Here is a 20525-nt window from a genome sequence, read left to right as displayed (position 1 = left end):
AGGTCTCCCCTTGCCATCTCCCTGATCGTTTGAAGATTGGCATGGCCGAGGCGCCGATGCCACAATGTTAAACACTCTGTCTTCCCACAGCATTTTGCCATGTTAACTTCATCTTGGGGAATATCAGTACACACTTCATGCAATTCATTTCTTTGGCTTTTGTCTGAAAATGCATCTTGTTCCTCTTGAACAATTGGTAACCCATTCCGCTGTACAGTAATCATACAATTTGATTCAATGAAATCAAATTCAATGAAATCATACAATTTGATTCAATACCATTCAATGAAATTGTACATTTAGTTCCCTTTGCATGAAATTCATAACCTTCTTCAGCAAGCTTACTCCAGGAAAATACATTACGTGAAAAGTCAGGTATATATAAGACAATTTTCAATGGAAATTCACACATCTCACCATCTTGCAGCCGACAAACCAAAAAACCATCCCCTCTCTGCTTTGCAATGACCCTTTCCCCATTTCCCGTAATGACCTCTCGTGGGGAAACACATTCTAATGTCTTAAAGAAATCTCTTCGATTAGAGATGTGCGTATTGAACCGGAATCAAGGATAAAACGCGAGCTCTCAGAGGGTCCCCCCCCCAATTGAGTAGTTAAAATGTCTGGCCTTTTCATCATATTTTCGTTCATAAAAATCCTTATCCCTGGGGTGGCTATCTAGTCCTGAGTTACGCTTGTTAGGACATTCTGACACCTTGTGGCCTTTCTTGGAACAGCCAAATCAAACAACTGTTGAATTCTTTTATCCCATTTGGGGGGAGGGGCTCCTTGCTTGCGCACCAAAACGACTCCTTTCAAATTGACCATTTCCCGCTCTGCTCAGCCCCTCCCTTTGTCCCTCGTGACTTAAGTCTTTGTTCCGAAGTTTGGGAGAAGGGGGCCTTTGTGCAACATGGTGGTCCCTCACTGTCAGTTTGTAAGCAACCTCTTCTGACAAAGGCTGGTCATTCCACATTCCTTTTCTCACAATTTCCATAGTAACTTCATGACATGCTTCTTTAAAAGTTAAATCAGGCTTACGTTCTAGTTGCCCAACAAGTGGAATGCACCATTCTGGCAAGCTTATAAACAAGGTACATAATTTATCTGTTTTAGTAACCGGCATTCCCGCCATCTCAATTTGCGCAAGCAATTCCTTCAGTTGGTAAATATGCTCTCTAATATTCTGTCCATCTCTGTACTTTAAAGAGTCCAATTTTCTTCTCATGGCTAGGAAGTAGGGCCAACCCTTCTTGGTAAACATCCCGTCAATGATTTTCAGCATTTCTGTAGCTGTCTGTGCATTACGCAATTCACAAAGAACAGAGTCAGTAATATTACTCAGGATAAGGTCCTGTGCTTTGCCATCCCCCCTCAGCCAATCGTTGCTAGGGTTATTGGGTGGGTCCTCGCGGAGGTATTTTGTTAAACCTTTCGACTTCATTGCAACTTCTATTCTCTTTTTCTAAGCATTATAATTATCATCATTCAAAAGCTCAATTCTGTGGCAGTCATCCTTCTGGTGAGCCATTGTAGTAGGCTGCATTATAAATACACACACAAAAGAGCAACTCGAGTACCCCCGGGGCTTTTCGAGCTCACCTTTGCTGTTTAAGCAGCCGATCCTCCTCTTGTAAGGGAACGTTCGATTCCACCGGTCTTTCGTTGAGACGGCCGGAACATGAATCTGTAACCCTTTGGAGTCAGGAAGATCTCTCAGCAGCAAATCTCTTTCGGAAAGGTGGTTGTTCAGGATCTGTCACCCAGTTCTCTTCCAGAATTCTGGGCTTTCAAAAAATCTGGGCAAACATAACCTGTTGGAATATCTATCGTGGAGATATTCCTATATTTAGCAGAGTGCCTCAAGCTTAGCAAACAGCGGGAGCTGACTCATGCGTGCGTGTGTGAAAATAAAAAGGAGCAGTCGTTTGCTCTAATCAAACTAAAGTATTGTTGAAATACACTTTGGATAGGAAAGGACAAACAAGGGTTCTCTATCCTGATCTACCTTGCTATTTCTCTAGGTATAAAAAGGCATCTGCCTTCCACTCCATCTTGGAGTGGGAAGGCCTGGGCGCGCGGAGCGCCCGGCCCCTAGATCTTGTTTGGATGATGGGCGAAAGTGAAGAGAGAGAGAAGAGGATATTGTCCCTGACAATATAGCTCTAAACATCAAAGGGCAGGAAATGAGGGGAGAGGTGCAACTGCTAACAAACTCCCATCTATCTATCTGACTATCTGGTCAGTTCCCCTCCCCCCTTTTGAGTGTGGGGGCAAGTGACACCATTAGGGAGAGCCCAATTTCCAACAACAGGTTCAGCTTCGTGGCTGCAGGGAATGCAACTCTTTTAAAAAGTCTGTGCTGAGACACTTGCAAGCCATCCCTTGCTATGGAGCCCCCAACATCTGGCCATCAAGGGCGTGTCGCTTCTGTCCTGGAGAGCGCTCCTTCATAGTGAGTGTGTATAACCATCTGCTTGTCTTCAAGGGATGCCTCCACATGTAAGAACATCAGGGGCGGCTTGCTGGATGAGGCGAAGGGGCTGCCTGAGTCAGCAGTTTGATTTACAAGTTTGATGGATTGCTCTACCGGCTGCGCTCCTCAGCAGTGCTCCCTTCTGAGGCTGGCCCCAAGGCAGAGATGACCCCCCAAAGGAAACCCACAAGCATTCACCTTTGGTGAGAAGGGGGAGGCAGGGTGTTTCTAGCTCAGCTTACTGAATGGCAACTTGTGAAGCAAGAATGTGTGTGACTTCCAGTATTTCTTGAAAACTCTCCTGGGATTGCAGTCCAAGTCAGGTAGACCAAAGAGGAGGTTCATCAGGCCCCTGCTGCCCCCCCTGCCCCCCATCATGGCTGGTTGGCTGCATTCAGCTTTGTTTGCTATATCTTAAAGTTACCTATTTATCCTCCAAAAATTCAGATTAAAACATGTATCTCTCTTTGTTACTTATCTTCAAAACTCCTCATCTGATTTGTTAAATGCTAACTTTTGTTTGTCTGGTAGGTTCTTCCTGACCAGCAGACAGCTCAAGAACATCAACACTGAGCCCTTTAAACCAGCATACCTGGACGCTACAGTCATCCCTCATGTGCCTGCGGAAGGTGGGAGGAAGGAAGGACAGAGCAGGGAGCCGACTGATCGCAGAGCGTCCCCCCCAGCTCCTCTGCCTCCTCCCCTCCCCTTCCCTGCCTCCTGCTCTTGCACGATAAATTAGCCTGGAGTGTAAATCTGTCTGTAGTGAGAAGCAGCAAGTTTCCCTAAGAGCATTTTTCGTGTATTTTTAATAAAGGGCAGGCTGTGTTTACTGGCAAAGGGAATCAATACTGGTTCATTATTTATAAAGGATCCCAGTGGCCCATAATGATTTCAAGTTTGAGTATATCAGCATGTGAATTGTACTTTACATAGACACCTCCCCCACTCATTCTATATTGAAAGTTGGCTCAAAACCACTTGAAGAGTCTCCTTCCTCTCTACATATCTTTTTAGCTTAACTCTGTGACTTTTCATAAGTAAAAGTGGAAGGAGATTCCGCCTGTGGTCCCAGGGGCAGCCCTGACTGTGCTCTTCCCAGAATATTTGCCTTTGAGTTTAGGAGGCATCTTTACCTTGGGGGACAGAATGGAGCTCTGCTCCTCACCCCCTCTCTCCCCCTGCCTGCGGACCCCCCCAGCCAGTCAGGTCACTGAGCCCGTGCTTGGCTAAATGGCCAGGCACTGGAGGGGGAACTTTTGACCACAATCCGAGATATTTACAAGGGAAAAAAATCATTATTTATTACCACATAGCTCTATTTTCTAGGTGCACAAAAAGCACAGGAAGCTAGTATTAGAACATTAACAGAAATGTATCCGAAACAGATACAAAAGAAACAAAACCAAAGGCTAAGGAAGTGGTATAAGTCACTGGATTTACCTTGGAATTCCTTCCAAGGAATGGACTGAAGCGACTTTGAAGCGGAGGCTGATCAAAACAGACCCCACTCCATTTCCCCACATCCCCCAGTCCTTGGCTTGTGGTGCCTTTCACAGTTCGTGCTAAACCTTCTCACTCTTCCTCTCCCAGGTGGGAGGGTTTCCACTTTGGCCTGTCCTGGAATCTGGTTGGAGTTCCCAGGTGTGCTGTGCTGCACCTTTTCCTGATCATAACAAGGCACAAGTCCTCAACTTTTATGTCATTTATGCAGGGGAAATTTGTGTTTGGTTTACTGCACAGTTTTCTGCTCCAAATTCTCAAACATCATACGCATGAGGGATTCTCCACCCCACCCCCCAAATTCCAGGAGTACCTTGTGATTAATTTTGCATCCCCAGTGAATCACGGAGCTTCTGAGTCCCTCCCCCTGAAAATACAGCCCTGTTGCACTTTACTTGGAGGGGGCGGGTCAGCTCTTAAAGGGACTGCGTGTGCTTTTGCTGGGTATTCCTCCCCACCTTTCTTCAACAGCTCCCTACTGGGAGCTGCCTTCCAACCTCTGCAGCCTTTCTTCGGTGTGTTCCTGCACATTTCATGAAGGTTTAACTCCCTCTGTTGTGCTTTGCTTTGAGGGAAGGGGTTGGATGGGAGGGACAGACGCGTGGGAGGGAGAAGCCAAAATGGGCATAGGGAGAGAAACCCAAAGTTAAGAGCTTTGCATGGAAATAGGGGGAATTTGTGTCTCTCTTGCCTCGAAGCAGTATTTAAATTCATCCTAAAACAAGCTCCTAGAACTGCGGGGGAAGAATGAGGCCAAAACAAAGACACCTCTGAAGGTCTGTAAAATCATGAATAATACAAAAGAAGTCTCAAAGCAGTCCAGCAGGGACTGTGAAGTAAATACCCCTGTGTAAATGGCCTTACAGTTTTAACTCAGGATATCCAAACAGCTGTCTGTCTTGCCCCTTCCAAGTCATCTCCAGCCTGCCCATTTTTCTCAATAAAGGGAAACCATCTCCTTTCAGTCTGAAATCCAAGGACTTTGGGGTTCCCAGGAAAGAGAGTGACCTATCTGGGAGCCACTGTCTCTTGTGGGTTAACCAAGGTATCCTGGATTTTCTTCTCATAATAATACACACAGTAATCATTACAGTGGGTAACCAATCCTATTCCGCTACAGAAGTGCCCTCTATGTTACAATTCTGACCTCTTTAAAAAAAATGCCCCCTTGAACACCACTGCTTTGCACATTGTGTGGAATGATAGTAAGGTGGAAGCCTTCTTGGGCAAGTCATTCCACAAGGAGGGGGCCACAATTGAGAATGCACGTGAACAGGCTGCTGCCTGTCTGACCCATCTGCAGGCACCTTTCGAAAGCTCTGCTCAGATGAGTGAAGCTGTTACAGCAGATCACAGTGGGAGATGCATCTCTGTAGGTTTGGGGGGGGGGTCCAAGGCCATTCAGGGCTTTGTAGGTCATAACCTTGTTAATTGATTGGGACAGCCATGAAGGAGCTAGGAAAGATCCTCCAGAGTAAGGATCTGTCACTGGTAACCAAGATCAAGATAATTCATGCCATAGTATTCTCCACTACTATGTATGGGTATGAAAGTTGGACAGTGAATAAAGCTGACAGGAAGAAAGTTGATGCATTTGAAATGTGATGTTGGAGAAGAGTTTTACGGATACCGTGGATCACCAAAAAGACAAATCAGTGGGTTTTGGACCAAATCAAGCCTGATAGGATGTTATGGAGGTCATTAACTTGTAGGGTTGCCATAAGTCAGAAGCAGCTTGATGACATTTAACAGAGTGTGGGTATGTTGTGTCTCCTGCCTACTGCCCAATAGTAACCAGGCAGCATTCTGCACCAACTGGAGTTTCTGATTTGTCTTTAAGGGTAGGCCCATGTAGAGTGCGCTGCGATAGTCTAGAGCCTCCAGTAACCACAGCATGGATCTAAATGGACAGATCAGCTGAACTTCCAAGCTAAAGAATGTTGGAAGAAATGGTTTTTTGGTGGGGGGAATAACGTGCTTCAATACTGCTGCTGGATCCAGACAAACTTGTAGACTCTTAATTGAGTCAGCAAGTATCAGCAAGTGTCAGCTGGAGCGCCCTCAGCATCCTTCAAGACCTCAGCCTTCCCAAACAGCATTACCTCCATCTTGTTAGGAATCTGTTTCAGCTTGTTCACCCTTAACCATTTAACCACAGCTCTACAGCCTCCTCAGGGGGTTTGGGTAGAGAAATACAGGGCTGGGTGTCATCAGCATACTAAGGGCAGCTTACTCTGAATCTGAAGCTGTCTGTGAAGGGCTTTGGAAGGATCAATCTGAAGAGGGCAACAAAATGGTCTCAAGGCACAGGGAAGCTAGTCCCAGGCAGGTGGAGCGGAGAAGGGTCCCACTGAGTCCAGGCGTTGCTCCACATAACTGGGAGTCAATGGATCTGTTGTGCCTCTCAGAGAAGCCATTGCCTCCCTATCCCACTCTGGGCCCACCCCTCTCTCCTTCTTTCCAGAGGCATCAGGTTGGCCAGTGTTGGAAACCAGGTGCTCTGTTTTATGGACTCCTGGTCTGATTCTGAAGGCATCTTCTTATATTGGTCTGACTAGAGCTCTGCTTGTGCATTTATTAAAAATTCTGATAGTTCCCATCAGATTTCAGCACTATGCAGAGGTTGAAACTTGGAGTGCCATTTGCCAGCAAGGTGCCATAGCCTGGTCAGTCATACATAAGTGGACAAGAGGGTGGAAGGGCCCACCTCCAGGGCCTTTCCTGCTGCCCTCTTGCATCTTAGCACCTCTTAGGTACTCCCACCTCCCCCTTTGGGAACCATGGTACAGAGGACATTGACGTGTGGTAAAAAGTATAGCAGGCTAGCACTACGCAGAATGTATACAACAGATTATTTTAGGAGGGCATTCTTATAAAGGAAATAGAGTTGTAGTTTATTGCACTGTATATTGTTTGATTTATCTTTTTCTTATTGCTATGTTTTCTAATTTCTGTGATTTACTTTTTGCATTGTTTAGGGTCATGCAAAAACTTAGGTAAATTTCGGGTTTGGATTTATTGGGGCCTTTTTTTTTTTTTTTTTGGAAACCCGTAATAAACCGAATACCCATACTGGTAAAGGGGTATTTTGGCTTTATTGCCGGGTTTACAGAAAAAAATCAGGTCCATTACAGTCTATGGGGATTATTTGAAGCTCCTGTGGGGGCATTTTTGGAGGTAGAGTCCCCAAATTTGCAGCATGGCTGTAAGGGACTTTCCTTAGACAGTCACCAAAGTTTGGTGAACTTTGGGACAGGGGTCCACTTTTATGGGCCAGCAAAGGAGTCGCCCCCATCCCCCAGGCATTTGCGAGCCAAGCTGTCCATCTGTTTTCAGGTTCAAAAGTTCAGCATTCCTGAGGACTGGCAGAAAGAGCCAATTGTCAGGCTAGTGCCTCAAAGTCTGGGGCTCCCTTCATATCTGGGGCGCATAGCAAGAGGTCCATGCACATTGGTTTCCAAACTGAGGGAAAAGGCTTAAATGCAAGAAAAATAAGGCACAGGAAACATTTATTTTGGTGGCAAATGACATCCAGTGACGAGTCTTTTATTATAGTAATCAAAAATCATATTTCAAGAGATGGTCACAGTGCGGGGAAACAAAGCCTCTACTCGGGACGACCTTCTTTTGGAAAGCAGGTTTTCATGGGGGGCGGGTTGTGATATTGGACCCAGCCAAAGTCTCATAAGAACATAAGAAAGGCCCTGCTGGATCAGACCAAGGCCCATCAAGTCCAGCAGTCTGTTCACACAGTGGCGAACCAGGGGTCTCTAGGAAGCCACAAACAAGACCACTGCAGCAGCACCATCCTGCCTGTGTTTCACGGCACCCAAAATTATAGGCATGCTCCTCTGATACTAGAGAGAATAGGTATGCAGCATGACTAGTATCCATTCTAACTAATAGCCATGAATAACCCTCTCCTCCATGAATATGTCCACTCCCCTCTTAAAACCCTCCAAGCTGGCAGCCAGCACCACATCCTGGGGCAGGGAGTTCCACAATTTAACTATGTGTTGTGTGAAAAAATACTTCCTTTTATCTGTTTTGAATCTCTCGCCCTCCAGCTTTAGCAGATGACCCCGTGTTCTAGTATTATGGGAGAGGGAGAAAAACTTCTCCTTGTCCACTCTCTCCAAACCATGTATAATTTTATAGACCTCTATCATGTCTCCCCTTAGCTGCCTTCTTTCCAAGCTAAGCAGCCCTAAGCGTCCTAACCGCTCCCCATAGGACAGTTGCTCTAGTCCCCTAATCATTTTGGTTGTTCTTTTCTGCACCTTCTCAAGCTCTGTAATATCCTTTTTTAGGTGTGGTGACCAGAACTGTACACAGTATTCCAAGTGTGGTCTCACCATAGATTTGTACAAGGGCAGTATGATGTCAGCAGTTTTATTTTCTATTCCTTGTCTAATTATGGTCAGCATAGAATTTGCCTTTTTTACAGCAGCCGCATACTGGGTTGACATCTTCATTGAGCTATCCACTACCACCCCAAGATCTCTTTCTTGGTCTGTCGCTGCCAGCACAGATCCCATCAGTGTATATGTGAAGTTGGGATTTTTTGCCCCAATATGCATCACTTTACACTTACTCACATTGAATCTCATTTGCCATTTTAATTCCCATTCTTCCAGTATGCAGAGATCCTTCTGGAGCTCTTCACAGTCCGATTTTGTTTTAAGCACCCTAAATAATTTGGTGTCATCTGCAAACTTGGCTACTTCACTGTTTAACCCCAACTCCAGGTCATTGATGAACAGGTTAAAAAGCACCGGTCCCAACACAGATCCCCGAGGCACCCCACTGCTCACATCCCACCATTGTGAGAACTGACCATTGATTCCTACTCTCTGCTTCCTATTTTTCAGCCAGCTCTCAATCCATAAGAGGACTTGTCCTCTTATCCCATGTCTATGAAGTTTGCTTAGCAGTCTTTGGTGGGGGACTTTGTCAAAAGCTTTTTGGAAATCCAAATGCACAATATCCACAGGCTCATTCCTGTCCACATGCTTATTGACGCTTTCAAAAAACTCTAATAGGTTAGTGAGACAGGACCAACCCTTACAGAAGCCAACTTGGGTTTTGCCCAGCAGACCTTGCCCTTCTATATGCTTGACAATTCTATCTTTAATAATGCTTTCCACTAATTTACCCAGAACAGACGTTAAGCTAACTGGCCTGTAATTTCCTGGGTCCCCCCGGAACCTTTTTTAAAAATGGGTGTTACATTGGCCATTCTCCAGTCCTCTGGTACAGAGGCTGATCGAAGGGACATATTACATATCTTTGTTAGAAGTTCAGCAATTTCCCATTTGAGTTCTTGAAGAACTCTAGGATGAGTACCATCTGGTCCCTGTGACTTGTTAGTTTGCAGTTTGTCTAGATGTTCTAGGGCTTCCTGCCTTGTTACCACTATTTGCCTCAGTTCCTCATGTTCCCCTCTCCAAAATCTGTTCAGGAGAAGGAATCTGCCCTGTATCTTCAACAGTGAAGACAGATGAGAATTCATTTAGTTTTTCAGCAATCGCTTTATCCTCCCTTACAGTTCCTTTAGTCCCATTGTCATCCAATGGTCCAACCGCTTCCCTAGTTGGTTTCCTACTCCTAATATACTTAAAGAATTTCTTATTGTTTGTTTTGATGTGTTTAGCAATAAGCCCCTCAAAATCTTTTTTTGCATCTCTAATTATCTGCTTGCATTTCCTATGTGCAAGTTTGTGTTTGCTTCTGTTCGCCTCATTTGGGCAAACCTTCCAGTCTCTGAAGGAAGACTTTTTTTCTCTACTTGCTTCCTTCACCTTACCCGTTAGCCATGGTGGTGACCTCTTGGACTTATTACTACCTTTCCTGACCTGCGGTATACAAGCTAGCTGAGCCTCTAGTAATGTGGACTTGAGTAACCCCCAAGCCTTTTCAAGATATTTAGCCCTCTTAACCGTTCCTTTCAACTTCCTCTTTACCAGTTTTCTCATTTTAGAGAAGTTCCCTCTTTTAAAGTCAAAGGTAATTGTGTGAGATTTTCCAGTCACTTTCCCCCTTACATATAAATTAAATTTGATGCCATTGTGATCACTATTGCCAACTGGTTCAACTACATCCATATCCCGCACTAAGTCACCAGCAGCACCACAGAGTATTAAATCCAGGATCGTCTCCCCTCTGGTTGGGTCTATGACCAACTGTTCGAGGGTACAGTCATTTAGGATGTCTAAAAATTTTATCTCTTTAGCTTGACTGATTTATCCAATCAATATGAGAGAAGGTGAAGTCTCCCATTATTACTACTTCGTTACCTTTACATGCTTCCCTAATTTCATTCTCCATCTCAAGATCACCCTGAGCCATTTGGTCAGGGGGGCGATAGAACGGCCCCAGTCTCGACTATGGGGGCTGTCGGAAGGAGATTGCTCATCCGCGCGGGTGAGGGAGTCTCCTTCAGAAGCCTGGTGGTGTTAGCAGCTGTTGAAGTCAGCTCTTTTTAGTTGGATGGTATATCCCTCTGGACGGGACTGGGTGAGCCTCATCTTTTAAAAAACCCTTATGCTTGATATAGATTAACCCACTGAATGGTTGGTCAGACCAAGTTATCTCCATGTCAGGCACCGGCCTGGTACTCTGCAGTTAAGCCAGGTGGTGTTCCAAGGACAAACTGTTATTCTGATCTCATTTTGTTGTGTCTTGATCTACCCTGGGAAGAGCAAGTGTTATCAGGGGGTTGCTGTAGCAACCAGTAGTCCTCCAGAATGTTCACTCTCCAGAATGTTCACTTTCACTATATATCTTCTGTACCCTTAGAGTTTCCCCCATTAGTGTCCTTGCGTATTTACACGTCAATTTCTGCAACTCGCTGTATATTTCTCAATAAATCATCTTTCTACGGATGACCTGCTGTAAGCCCTTGGCCCAATCTGAACCAAAAACCACATCAGAGACAGTCAGGTCCAAAGAAGCTGGTTTTTACTGGTCAAATAGGTTAACAGAGCACAAAGAAAAGGTGACAGCAATGGAGCTTGCTGGCTTGCACTTGGTAATATAAAAGCATAGAAAAAAGCAAGAGATTACAAAACACAAACAGCGCTGTGGTTCCCACAGCTTCAAACGGATTTAGGTATGCATAATAGTCCTTGAGTCTGGTCAGTGGGAAAAGGAAACCAACTGAGACACAGGCCTGACATTCTGCCCCTCTTAAGGCCCCCTCCCATCTTGCAAGGGGGACGGCTTGTCCGGGTAGGCGGTGTGAAAGGCGTTCACTAAGTGTGGGGCGGAGACATCCTGTGCACGCACCCACTCGTCGTAGGCAGGGGGGAAGTGCTTCCAGCGAATTAGGTATTGCAGGGACCCATGCCGTATACGTGAATCCAGGATCTTTGACACTTCAAAATGTTCCTCCCCCCTACCATCATGGGTTGCTCGGGAGGCTGTTCCGGGTGCCATTCTGAGGAGGCGACGTGAGGCTTAAGGAGGCTGACATGGAAGACTGGGTGGATACGTCTCAAGGTTTTAGGGTGAGTCAGTTCCACAGTGACAGGGTTAATGATCCGGGCTATGGGATATGGCCCTATGTACTTGGCACTGAGTTTGTGGCAAGGGCGGGTGAATCACAGGTTTTTGGTGGAAAGATACACTAATTCACCAACTTGAAAGTCCTTGCTGGGAGAGCGATGCTTATCTGCTTGTGCCTTATACTTGCGCTTGGCTCTGTCTAGGTTGCCCACCAGCCAGGGCCATGTGGTGCGGAGAGCATGCGCCCAAGGGGCCACGTCAGGATCCCCCTTCCCCTCGGTTACCTCTGCAGGGGCAATAGGACTGAAGTCCTGACCATACACAGCATAGAAAGGGCTGAATCCTGTAGATTGATGTACAGCATTATTGGAAGCATATTCTGCAAAAGGCAACAGTTCCACCCAATCATCTTGGTGGTAATTGACATAACAACTTAAATAACATTCCAGTACAGCATTGACACGTTCAGTTTGCCCATCCATCTGGGGATGATAGGCACTAGACAAACCTTGCTCCACCCCCCACCAACTTGAGAAAAGCTTTCCAAAATTTAGCCACGAAACTACTTCCGCGGTCGCAGATTATCTTGCGCGGGAAGGAATGTAGACGGAAAACATGTGACACAAAGAGGCGGGCCAACTTGGGGGCGGAGGGAATACCCGCACACGGAACCAAATGTACCTGTTTGGAAAATAAGTCAGTAATAACCCACAGTACAGTTTTGCCCCCACTAAGTGGGAGATCCGTCATGAAATCCATGGCAATCACCTCCCAGGGCTTGCTGGGAATTTCCAGGGGGTGTAGCAGTCCCGGGGGCTTGCCTTGAGACCGTTTGACCGTGGCACAAATAGGGCAGCTGCGAATGAAGGAGTTCACATCAGAACGCATCCCCCCCCCACCAAAACTGTCTACGCAAAAAGTGAAGGGTTTTCAGGAACCCAAAGTGCCCCGCAGTTTTAGCTCCATGGGCCAATTGCAAGACTTCTCTTCGAAGTATTTTAGGCACATATAATTTCGAGTCTTTGTACCAACAACCACCTTGCTCAAGTAAACCTTGGGGCAGGGTCTGGGCAGTGCGTTCGCTAAGCGCTGAGCACAAAGGGAGTCCAGGAAGGAGTTGGAGAGGATCACCCCCCTCCTCCCGCAGAAGAGGGTGGATCAGAAGCGGATGGCGATTGAGGGGGGGGAAACTGGTTGTTGCGGGGCGCCGGGTACAGACGGCGCAAGGGGGGCCGATGAGGGAGCCGGCTGGTTAGGGTTGAATACCCTGTCGGCTACTGTGCGGCTTCCAGGCTGGGGTCGAGTTTGGGACCGGGTCTGCACGGCCAGTACGGGCAGGCCCCTCTGTGCGCCGGGGTGAATAAAGAGTCCGTCGGCCAATCAAGTTTTACTGGGTATTGAGGCAATCTGGATAGGGCATCAGCAAGTACGTTCTGTTTCCCGGGCACATGTTTAAGAACAAAACGGAATTGAGCAAAGAAGTCCGCCCAATGCTGTTGTTTTGCGGACAGTCTATGGGTCCCTGTGAGGGCAGCTAGATTTTTGTGATCTGTCCAGACTTCAAAGGGGACCCTGGACCCCTCCAGGAATTGCCTGATGGACGGCTGATGGACAGCTGATGCCTCCTTCTCCCAAATGGGCCAGTTCAGTTGGGCATGCGCAAACCTTTTTGAGAAGTAGGCACAGGGGTGAAGGAGACCGTCCGGTCCTCTCTGGAGAAGGCCCCCCCCCATGGCTACATCGGACGCATCGACCTGTACAATAAACATTTGGTTCGGGTCTGGGTGCTGCAGTACAGGTTCAGAAGTGAAAAGCCGCTTGAGGGCTACAAAGGCGGATTGACATTGATCAGTCCAAAGTATTTTGGCAGAGGGCAACGTTGCAGAAACCCCTTTACCCTTCGTTTTTAGGAGGTCAGTGATTGGCAACGCCACTTGAGCGAAGTTGGGAATGAAACCACGGTAGAAATTAGCAAAGCCCAGGAAATGTTGCACTTGTTTGTGGGTGGAGGGTGGAGTCCAGTCAAGTACTGATTGGACTTTAGTGGGGTCCATGCTAAGGCCACGATGAGAGATTATGTACCCCAAGAAAGTTACTTTCTCCTGGTGAAATTCGCATTTAGACAGCTTTGCATAGAGCTGGTGGTTACGCAGACGTTGCAAAACTTCTCTGACCAGAGCAACATGCTCCTCCATGGTTTTTGAATAAATGAGGTTGTCATCCAGATAGACTACCATGCCGCGGTAAAGTAAATCATGGAGGATTTCGTTAATGAGTTGCATGAAGACCCCCGAGGCCCCTTTTAACCCGAAAGGCATCACAAGAAATTCATACATCCCAAAACAGCTAGAGAAGGCGGTGAGGGGTTCGTCCCCCTCACGGATACGGACTCGATAATAAGCTTCCACCAGGTCCAATTTGGAGGAAATGCGTCCCTCTTGTAATTGTCCCAAAATGTCAGATATCAATGGTATGGGGTAGGCGTTGGCTTGGGTAACTGTGTTAAGCTTTCGGAAGTCAATGCATAAATGTAGGTCACCCTCCTTTTTCCGGACAAAGAACGCAGGGGCTGAGTTGGGAGCGTTCGATTGCCGAATGAACCCTCGAGCCAGATTTTTATCCAAAAAGTCACGTAACACAGCGCGTTCGGAAACGCTCATGGGGTAAATCTTGCTCTTAGTTAGTGCACAGTCTTTTACTACCTCAATTGCACAGTGTGGTACGGTGGGGGGGTAAAGAATCGCATTCTTTAATATCAAAAACATCTGCAGTCTCTGTATACTTCGGGCAAAGGTGTTGGCAATGAGGCATCGGAGGTTAACACCGGAGCGGGTGGAGGCACCACTGCGACTTCGTGTCGGTGCTGTTCGCACTTGGGATTGGCAAAGGTAATCGTGTCAGTTTCCCAGCCTATACAGGGACTATGACCTTTGAGCCAATTAATCTCTAGAACAACTGCGAATCGGATGGCGGCTATGGTAAAGTCTATTTGTTCCCAATGAGAACCAATACCCATCGCTACTCCCCGTGTGCGATGATCGACTGGTCCCCCCTTAAAATGGCTCCCATCCATCTGGGCGAATTGGACGGGGGCTGGTAGAGCTTCGGACTTGACTTTGAGGGCTGCAAACATGGCCTCACTAATTAGAGTGCGGCCGCAGCCAGAGTCTATAAGTGCCTTGACAGGTAACTGGGGACCCCCTTTATAGTGTTGCAACACTGCGTCCACATAAACAGTGGTTTCCACTTCGCTCACCTTGACGGGAGCTTTGGGTTTAGCAGGAGATTCTGCAGGGGTCTGTGGAGACACTCCACTCACCACAGACTGTATCCGTTTTTTGACAGGTCAAGAGGGGTTTCCAGGTTTAGAGCTAGAGAATTCCATTGATTATCCTTGTCAGAAGAAGGAGAGTTGTCCCCCATTGGGGCACTTGTAATCCGGGACCCTGCGGGGTCGTTTGGTGCTGAAAGGTTAGCCGATTCCTCAACGTGAAGTGCAGAGGGTGTGGGTCGTCCCGGCGCTGCGCTGCGGGTGGCCGCTGTGCCTCTGCGTTGTGGTCTCCCTCAAGCTCAGGGTGGCATGCTGGGGCAAGTGGTCTCTGGGCGTTGAGGACAAGCCGCTGCAAAGTGGCCCAATTCCCCGCAAACGAGGCAAGCCCCCCTCTGGAATCTTGTTTCGCGATCCAGAGGTGGCCGCGTAGGTTTACGCAGGCTGGAAAGCAGCACTTTCGATGGGGGTTTTTGGGTGCTCTTTTCTCTGTTCCGTTGTCGGACCAGGGAAATGAAACGTCAGCGGCTCTCGACCTCCTCAGCTAGCAAAATCCAATCTTCTAGGGTCTCGGGATCACCCCGCATATACGACCAGTTTAGAATGTCAGGGTGTAAGGCTTCCCTGAAATAATGAATAAGGGCAGCCTCAGGCCAGTCCACAATTTTACTGGCCAGTCTCTGGAATTCATCCGCAAATTCCCGGACTGGAGAGGAGCCCTGTCTGAGTTGTAATAGTTCTGCTTTGGCTCGTTCCCCCATAAAGGGGTCCTCAAACCGTCTCCGTAAGGCAATCATAAAATTGTTGAGGGAGTGGATAGATCGGGATCTAGTGTCAAATTGGAGGACCATCCAGTCAGCTGCTTTCCCCGTCAATAAAGAGGCTACGAAACGAACTCGGCTATCCTCTGTGGGAAAGTATTGCCCCTGTCATCTCATGTAACTGTCCACTTGATGTAGGAAACAGGGTAGAGTCTCGAGCGAACCATCATAGGTCATTTTCAGCCGAGGCTGCTTCCATTGGCCGGGCATGGGTTGTCCCGGTTGCATGGGTGCCCTGGGAATTGGTACAACCGGGGCTCCAGGGGCTGGGGGGAGAGCAGGTGGCTGAGCGGGTGGGTGAGCTGGCACAACCGCCTAAACTGGTAGGTGAACTGGTGCTGCTGGTGCAGGGAGAATGGGTTGTGCTGGAAGCGGCTGGGTTGGAGTCGTCAGTGCCTGCTGCAAGTGCTCATTTTCTTGAAACAAGCGTTCCATTTGATCCTGGAGATGGTCTACACGATCGTATAACTCCCGGTTTTGAGCTCGCAATAGGTGCACTTCGTCCTCAGGACCACCCGTACGACGTGCTCGACTGGACCACAAACTGGTGGCCCAATGGGAGCCGTCCCCATACAAGTCCTCCTCGTCAGAATTATCAGAGCCCCGAAGCCGTTCTGCGAGGCGACGCGCACGTTGGGTGGTGCGGGTCAGAGCAAAAGCCGGAGATAACGTTGGACCCAACGAGGGGCCGGTCCGCACGGTGTCTTTGGGGTGCACATCCGCTCGCGCCCGTTCGGCAGCCAACTGCTGTTCCCTTTCCCATTCGGCCTGAGCTTTGGCCGCCGCCTCTGTTGCCTTTTGGTTCGCAAGAGTCTGGGCGGCTTCGAGCTTCAGGGCGGCAGCCGTGGTAACGATCGGCAGGAGCTCCTGCTCCAAAAGGGCGAGGCACGGTTCAGACTCCCCGCCCAGCAGCAGTTGGACCTGGACCACTAGCGCGGGTGCCCCAGCCCCAAAAGTTGGGGTCAACAACTGTGTTAGATCAGCTACCGTGGTATCCTTAGGTAGTCCCACAAACAGTAGCGCTGTTTGGACAGCAGTCCATTTTGCCTCTGCTTGACATTCAGCTGCATTTGGCACCAGTGAAACACCTTCCGGCGCCGATCCCGCCATGGCTCGGGATATGGCAGGGCGGATTGGGGATGCTGCCAAAGGTTGCTGTTGAGCTTCCTGTAAAGTTAACCTCGCCAACAGGTGAGTTAAGGTGACCAGGTCATCCTGGGCAGCATGTACTTCATGCAGAAGCCCGTCCAGGATCACAAGGTCGTGGTAGGTGTTCTGATCCGAATCCTCAGAGGTCCAAGGTTGTGTCGCGGCTAGCGATTGCCACTGGCCTCGAATAAGTTCCACTAGGCGGTTGATTTCCGCATCAGTCCGTACTGCTTCCAATAACACATCCCGTAGGAGGGTAGGGTCGTCAGGGCAAGTCGACGACCCCAGCAGCAGGGCCCAGGGATCCAAGTCCTCCAGGATCCCGCTAGGCAGGTAGTAGAAAGTATGAAGAGATTGCTGTCACAATGTAAGCCCTTGGCCCAATCTGAACCAAAAACCACATCAGAGACAGTCAGGTCCAAAGAAGCTGGTTTTTACTGGTCAAATAGGTTAACAGAGCATAAAGAAAAGGTGACAGCAATGGAGCTTGCTGGCTTGCACTTGGTAATATAAAAGCATAGAAAAAAGCAAGAGATTACAAAACACAAACAGCGCTGTGGTTCCCACAGCTTCAAAAGTGTTTAGGTATGCATAACAGTCCTTGAGTCTGGTCAGTGGGAAAACGAAACCAACTGAGACACAGGCCTGACACCTGCCTAGAGGTTGATTTGTGGGATTTGTCAAGTGAGCCCAGAGCTGACATTAGGACACTAATCCTACTTTTCATCTTCCTATCATAATCATCGCCTGCGTCCTGGAGGGGGGCATGGGAGAGGATCTTCAGCGGTTGCTCCTGGAGGAAGTGCACCGCGCTCATCAAGAGTCTCACCAGCTGGTGGGACTGATTGCCTCGCAGTGGGTCCGCCTCAAGAGAGCAGCGCTCGTGGAGTCATGGGAGGAAGTGCTCCGGGAAAGGGGAGAATCCTGGTGGCTTGCTGGTCTCCTCGAGGAAGCGCGCCTAGCCCAGCAGGACTCTACTCTGCTTACCCGACTGGTGGCCAGACACTGCGTGCTGGGCGGGGGCGAGGATCTACTGGAGGGAACTTTACTGCTCATCCAGGATCCCGTACCTCTCACTACCATGGCAGAGCCATCGAAGGAGCTGTCTCCTTACTGACCCCGTTTTCACCTGGAGGCAGAAAACGCCACCGCCAAAGCGGTCTTGCAGCTGCTTGATGTACCGACGAGTACAGCCACCGATGCCATGGTCCTGCAAATTCTGGAGCCTTGTTTTGGTTGCCCTGTACCCGTGGAGCTCGCACAATGGGCGATACCTTTGCTCCCTAATAGCGGGGAACTTTTGCTCTTGCTACAACGGGAGGCTGAGCAACTTTTAGCTGCAGCGGCTGATGCTTGGGCCGCCGAGCTGGCGGCGGAGCAGGCGGAAGCGCTTGCGGCCGAGCAGGCAGTGGCTGCTTCTGGAGTGCGTCCCAAGGGTTCCATAATTCCGGACATGGGGGGAGGATTGGACATCACCCTCGTTCTCCCCCGATCTCCCATTCTACGATCTTCCTAGCAGAAGGACAGCTCGTTTTCAAAGACTGATGGGACTTGACCGCCGCAGCAGTTTTTTGCAAGACATGGGGGGGGTGCCCGGACGAAGAAGGCCTCGGTGACTGGAATACAAATCTCCAAGTGGGCCAGACTGGGTGCACCGGGGAGGGGTGCAGATGAGATCCAACATCTGTGGTAACGAAACCAGGACCTAGAAGAGCAAGTAGCTCAGATGCAAGATCAAATGGATGTTATGTGGTGGGAGTTCGGCAAGCTACAATGGGCACAGCAGCCTGCACTGGCTCTGCCGCCTCCAGGGCAACCGGGCCAGCCGGGAGCGCAGGCGCCAGGACAGCCTGGTGCGCCTGCTCTGGGACAGCCTGCCCCTGGACAGCCCGGTGCACCCACACCCGCACCTCCGGGTCTACTGCAACCACAACCAGTATGGCCTGCTCCGCAACTGCTCCCATACGCCCCGCAAAGGGACTTGCGAGCAAGATTTGATGGATCCGTGGAACAGCTGCCTTACTTTTTGCATTATGTGGACAGTTTTATGAGAGAGCAGGGACCCACCTTTCCCACGGAAGACAGTCGGGTCAGGTACGTGTCGCCCCTGCTGGAAGGAGAGGCAGTGGAGTGGATGATTCAACAATTTGACACTTGGGCTCGATCCGTGCAAACTTTGAATGACTTTATGCGGGCGTTACGGAGATGATCCCTTCTGGAGTGAAAAGGCTAAGACTGCCATCCTTCAACTACGCCAGGGCACCAAGTCAGTCAGGGAGTATGCGAGTGAGTTTCAATGGCTTGCCACATGGGTACAGTATTTTCAGGAGGGGCTGAATCCTGAAATCCTGTATTGGGGCTTTATGCAAAGAGACCCGCCTAACCTTGAGGAATGGATTCTGCTGTCGTTGGCAATTCCTCTCCCTCTCCAGGTGCAGGGCCAGGGAGATGGGGCCATGACAAACCCGAGCCGCCCCAAAAGCATCCCCAAAAGTACCCGCTCCACCGCCACAGAGACCGGCTCCTGAAACTGACCGAGCCAAATGGTTCCAGCGTGGAGCCTGTCTCGTTTGTGGGATGGTGGGCCATTTTGCCGCAGCCTGCCTGTTGCACCCAGAACGGCCAGCTCCTACCCCCCACCCTGGGAGTGTGACTCGGGCGGGTGGAGACAACCCTCAGAAGAGTGCGGTTACCAGACGCACTGCCAGATGGAAGGGTCCCCCCGCTCTCAACCTCAACGCAGAAGTTCTTCCAACAGCTCTCACCATCCCACTACCCGACCCCTCAAGGTCTCAGATTACAAATACCACCGCCCGCAGCGAGGACAGCACTGGCTCATCAGAGGAGGAGGTTTGGGGAGCCTCTGCACTGAATCTGACATCCCCTGACCTGGCAAAAAACGGAACGGGTCTGCAGTAAATGGAGCGCCACCGCAGACCCTTGCTCCTGTTCAACCTAAAGCTCCACTAATGGTGAGCGAAGTGGGGGACACGGTTTTCTTAGACGTTATTTTACAATATCACAAGGGGGGCCCCCAGATATGTGTTAAGGCCTTAGTAGATTCTGGTTGTGCCCGTACCTTAATCAATGAAGACACCTTTAAGGCCTTAAAAGTGAAGTCGGTGCGTCTGCCCCAACCTGTCCAGTTTGCCCAAATGGATGGCAGTGATTTTCGGGGGGGGGCATAGACCATCGCACCAGCAGAGTGGCCATGGGCGTGGGCCATCACTGGGAACAGTTACGCTTCGCAATAGCACCAGGCATAAGATATGCAGTGGTCTTGGGGGTGAATTGGCTGCATGGGCACAACCCCACTATTGACTGGGCAGCCAGAACCATTGAGTTCACTCAGCCACAGTGCGACCGTCATCGCAGAGAGGTAGCAGTTAAAACACTAGCCATGGCAGCACAACCTAATGGAGCCTCCAACTCCCCCCCCAACTGCCTCGCGAATATATGGACTTTGCTGATGTTTTTGATGTGAAGGAGTGTGATGTACTGCCTCCCCACCACAGAACAGACTGTGCTATTGAGGTAGTGGGGGGAAGGCAAGTTACCCAAGAGTTAAATTTATCCAATGATCCCCAAAGAGAAGTCTGTGCTCAGAGACTTTTTAGACACAAATTTGGCTCGTAGATTCATTCGACCCTCCACTGCACCTAATTGCGCCCCAGCCTTTTTTGTACGAAAGAAAACGGGTGATTTATGCTTGTGCATAGACTTTCGCAGACTCAATGCGGTCACCCAAACCAATGCCTATCCCATCCCCCTGATCTCTGATTTATTGAGTCAGCTGAAAGAA

Source organism: Euleptes europaea, chromosome 13 (genome assembly GCF_029931775.1).
Source record: "Euleptes europaea isolate rEulEur1 chromosome 13, rEulEur1.hap1, whole genome shotgun sequence".
Lineage (NCBI taxonomy): Eukaryota > Metazoa > Chordata > Lepidosauria > Squamata > Sphaerodactylidae > Euleptes > Euleptes europaea.
This window is presented reverse-complemented; position numbering follows the sequence as displayed.